Genomic DNA, 4,908 nt, shown 5'->3' on the forward strand with positions numbered 1-4,908 from the left:
TCCGGGGCAGAGAGTTCCACTGCTGAACGGCTCTCACAGTCAGGAAGTTCTTCCTCATGTTCAGATGGAATCTCCTCTCTTGTAGTTTGAAGCCATTGTTCCGCATCCTAGTCTCCAGGGAAGCAGAAAACAAGCTTGCTCCCTCCTCCCTGTGGCTTCCTCTCACATATTTATACATGGCTATCATATCCCCTCTCAGCCTTCTCTTCTTCAGGCTAAACATGCCCAGCTCCTTAAGCCACTCCTCATAGGGCTTGTTCTCCAGACCTTTTATCATTTTAGAGCTCTCCTCTGGACACATTCCAGCTTGTCAATATCTCTCTTGAATTGTGGTGCCTTATATGTATGACTTATATGTATGAATGGTGAATACCTACCTCATGTCAGTCTAGGAGAATATAAGTCTATAGAGCAGGGGTCCACAAACAGAGACCCACGGGCCAAATCTGGCCCTCCACAGTCAATTATCCACCCACTCCACCCTAAACTTTAGACTTAAGGTCTTTTTAAGTCTGAAACAACTTGAAGACACACAACAACAACAACAATCCTAATTACTTTGACTATCTCATCAGCCAAATGCAGACCCAAACTTCCCATTGAAATACTGGTAGGTTTATGTTGGTTAATATTGTTCTTAATTTTAAATATTGTATTATTATTTCTTTTTTTTGCACTACAAATAAGGTATGTGCAATGTGCATAGGAGTTTGTTCATGTATTTTTCAAACTATAGTCCAGCCAACCTGATATCCTTAGGGAGAGAGTTCCACAGACGGGGAGCCACTGCCGAGAAGGCCCTCTCTCTCATCCCCACCAACCACATTTGCGAGAGTGGTGGGACCGAGAGCAGGGCCTTTACTGATCAACTTAAGCTTCGTGATGGTTCATAGCAGGAGATACGTTCAAACAGGTAATCTGGGCCAGAACCGTTCAGGACTTTAAAGGTTAAAACCAGCACTTTGAATTGGACCCGAAAGCTAATTGGCAGCCAGTGGAGCTGGCGCAACAGAGGAGTGGTACGCTCCCTGGACGCAGCTCCAGTTAACAACCTGGCCGCCGACTGCTGGACTAATTTGATCTTCCAAGAAGTTTTCAAAGGCAGCCCCACGTAGAGAGCGTTGAGGTAGTCTATTCGGGATGTAATCAGAGCATGGACCACCGTGGCCAAGTCAGACTTCCCAAGGAACAGGAAACACGCCTGCTCTCAAGTCTAGTGGAAAGGAAAGAAGCTCTCCTTCTCACTGTATCCTGGCATTTAAGAGGTAGCTAATTGTTATTTCCATAAACTCAATGAAATTCGCCATGTTTGTATAGAAGAATCAGAAGCAAATTTTATTGAGAGTGACAGTTTCTCCTTAGGGAGAGATGTGTTTCATTTTTTTCTGCCCTCACTTGTGGTTTTAAACCACTCTGAACTCTCATTGGTAATAGAAAAAGGAGAGTGGTGATGACAACGATGAGGACTACATTAACCGACTCATTGGAAACACTTAGGACCACCTGCACCTGCAATGCAAGCAACAATTCCCAAGGTCCTGGATGCACAGACTGCAATTCCAGTGCTCTCTGAGGCTGGTGGCAGATGTTGGTGAACTGGAGAGGAGAGAATCTGTTTCAGCATCCCTTTAACATTCACCTTGAAGCAATTTATTTCCTGGGATCTGAGTAATGAACATAGCAAGAGGAACGGGAGCACCTTCCCATGAGCTGGTGATGACTTCTGCTCCACGGTGCCGCAATGTGGGAAATGCCCCTCCTTTCTGTTGGTAAACATCTCAGAGTGTCTTGCAAAATTTCCAGGCAGTTGCCAAACTGGAGGCAGTTTGCCAGGCAAACACATGAAATTAAATGAGATACCAGGGGGAGGGGGGGGGGGCGAGATTCCAGGAAGTCACCTGATACTTCTCACTGGCCAACACAGTACATTACTACTGTGATACAGAGCCCATCCCGACAGTACCTTTATTGAGGTATATCTACCGCAATAAAGGAGGAGCTGTCCAGACAATGTTCTGGACAGTCCCGAATTAATTTGCCACAAACCAGGAAAACCCTGGTTTGTGGCAAATTAATTAGATAGTGGATTTATTCTGTGCCTTCTTGGAAGGTGCAGGACAAATCCATTACTTCTGGTGTTTGGACTACAGTCCAGATACCATTCCCAGAGTTTACTGGGCTAAATAACCCACCCTGTCCCCTGAAGCCCCCAGACCCCTTTGAAAAGTAATGAAAACTTACCTGGCCTCCATTACAGGCTTCAAACAGCTCTCCCGGTGCATAGAAATGACATGCCAGGAGAGTGGGGGGAGGGGGGGAGGAAAATCGCTTCCCCTCCCCGCTCTCCTTGCACATTATTTCTACGCGCCAGGAGAGCTGCTCAATGTCTGTAATGGAGGCCGGGTAAGTTTTAATTACTTTTCAAAGAGGTCTGGGGGCTTCGGAGGAGGGGGGTAGGGCCTCCAGACGTTCTCCCGGGCTAGTCCAGGAAGAATGTCTGGGCACCCACCCAGATAGCATGCACTTTCTGGTGTGTGTGTGTAAACAGGCCCCCAAGAAAATCCGTGTTTTTAAAATGTGGATTCTCCTGGGATAACGACCTGTCTGGATCCACCCACAGATTAAGGTATTAGTGGTCCACCTGGTGATCCCACCAAAACTGACATGAAATGGTAAGATGATAAGTAGGGACTGACCATACCACAACATGTAAAACAGAAGATGCTGTCTAGAATCTGCACTCTTTAGTTCACTTAAAGCATTTATTATTATTTCTTCATTATGACAAGAGAAAACTCCTTGACATGCCAACAGATCATGCAGCAACTGACAAACCATCTAGGGAAACAAAAATATGGATCTGGGTAAGGGAAGCTGCTTCGTGTTTGCTGGAATTTGTAAAAAGAGCATGAGATTCCAATTTGCTGCCACCATTGTTGGCCCTTATGATGTAGAAAGAGATTGGGACCAACACTGTTACTAGGCAAAGTAAGGCCCCTTCCACACAGCTGTATAAAATCCTCATTGAACTGGATTATACGGCAGTGTGGACTCAGATAATCCAGTTTAAAGCAGATAGTGTGGATGATCTTTTTTAATATTCTGGATTATATGCCTGTGAAGAAGGGCCCCACTGGCAGTCCACTCAGGTAGCAAATGCTAGAATACAGCAGAAAGATGATGGTACCCGGTAAAACAACAGTGCTGAAAAAAAATCAATTTCCAGTCCAACTGGCTTTGATACAATAAATCAGTATAGATGCCACCTTCTTTGTCTCACAGAACAAAATGTCTTTGGCCAAGTCTGAGTAATATATCTCTTGAAAAGTAAAGATTTATATCCTTTAAAACAAGCAAAAATTTGCTTTTCGGGGAGTCAAGGGACAGTTATTTCTCTTCAACTGGCTTCTAATTTTATAGAGAGTTATCGGGTTACTCTTTGGCAAAAAGTTTCCCTTAAATTACGATTCTTGAGTATCTCTCATTTTTGAGCTCCCATCCATATATGTCAGATTAGGGATCATCTTTTGGTTGTTGGATACTTATACATTTGATGTTGTTGCCTGGAAATGTTTTTACATAGCTTGTATTTATTATCGCTAGTAGCTCCCTTTCTTCTTCTTCTTATTTTGTGGTTTTCACCACACCTTGTTTTTGACATATACAGCCCAGTAGTTATTTTATTGTTGGGGGGTAAATAAGCAGGAGTGCTCTGCCAGTCCCGCCTTGGTCTACCAACAAACAGCGCATGTTGCAAGTCGGCTTAGTCACTGCATTCCCCATGGGATGATACATCTGATATTGCTTCATGGAGAGAATGCAGAACTTCTGCCCATAAAGCGGTCACAGGTGGGGCTCTTGGGTACCTCCACATTGCACAATCTCCTTGGCTCATTCATGGAAATGTACCAGGGTGAAGGGATTTTAGTTGCTATTCTACCTACATTTACCTGTGAGTACTTAGGCGATCCATCGTTGGCCGAGTAGGATAGTCTTCCAGGATCAGTATTCTTGAGGGTTTGTAGGTGACTGTGGAGCCCTATTCTTGATCTGCACCTTCTTCCACAGTGAGGGCATTGGTTTCCAGGTGGAAGGTGGTCTCGGTCGGGGTTGGCTTGATGTGCCTTCCTCTTGGCACATTTCTCTCTTTCACCCTTCATTCGTGCCTCTTCAAATTCTGCAGCACTGCTGGTCACAGCTGACCTCCAGCTGGAGCTCTCAAGGGCCAGGGTTTCCCAGTTCTCATTGACTATGCCAGAGTTTTTAAGGTTGGCTTTGAGCCCATCTTTGAATCTCTTTTCCTGTCCACCAACATTCAGTTTTCCATTCTTGAATTCGGAGTAGAGCAACTGCTTTGGGAGACGGTGGTCGGGCATCCGGACAACGTGGCCAGTCCAGCGGAGTTGGTGGCGGAGGACCATCGCTTCAATGCTGGTGGTCTTTGCTTCTTCCAGCATGCTGATGTTTGTCCGCTTGTCTTCCCAAGAGATTTGCAGGATTTTCTGGAGGCAGCGCTGATGGAATTGTTCCAGGAGTTGCATGTGACATCTGTAGACAGTCCACACCTCGCAGGGATATAGCAGGGTTAGGAAGGCAATAGCTTTATAAACAAGCACCTTGGTATCCCTATGGATGTCCTGGTCCTCAAACACTCTCTGCTTCATTTGGAAAAATGCTGCACTCACAGAGCTCAGGCGGTGTTGTATTTCGGTGTCGATGTTGACTTTGGTGGAGAGGTGGCTGCCAAGGTAGCAGAAATGGTCAACGTTTTCTAATGTTACACCATTAAGCTGTATCTCTGGCATTGGAAAGGGGTTGGCTGGTGACTGCTAGAACAGCACTTTGGTTTTCTCGATGTTCAATGACAGGTTGAGCTTCTCGTATGCTTCTGCAAAGGTGTTTAGAGTG

This window comes from Anolis sagrei, chromosome 4 (genome assembly GCF_037176765.1).
Source record: "Anolis sagrei isolate rAnoSag1 chromosome 4, rAnoSag1.mat, whole genome shotgun sequence".
Taxonomy (NCBI): domain Eukaryota; kingdom Metazoa; phylum Chordata; class Lepidosauria; order Squamata; family Dactyloidae; genus Anolis; species Anolis sagrei.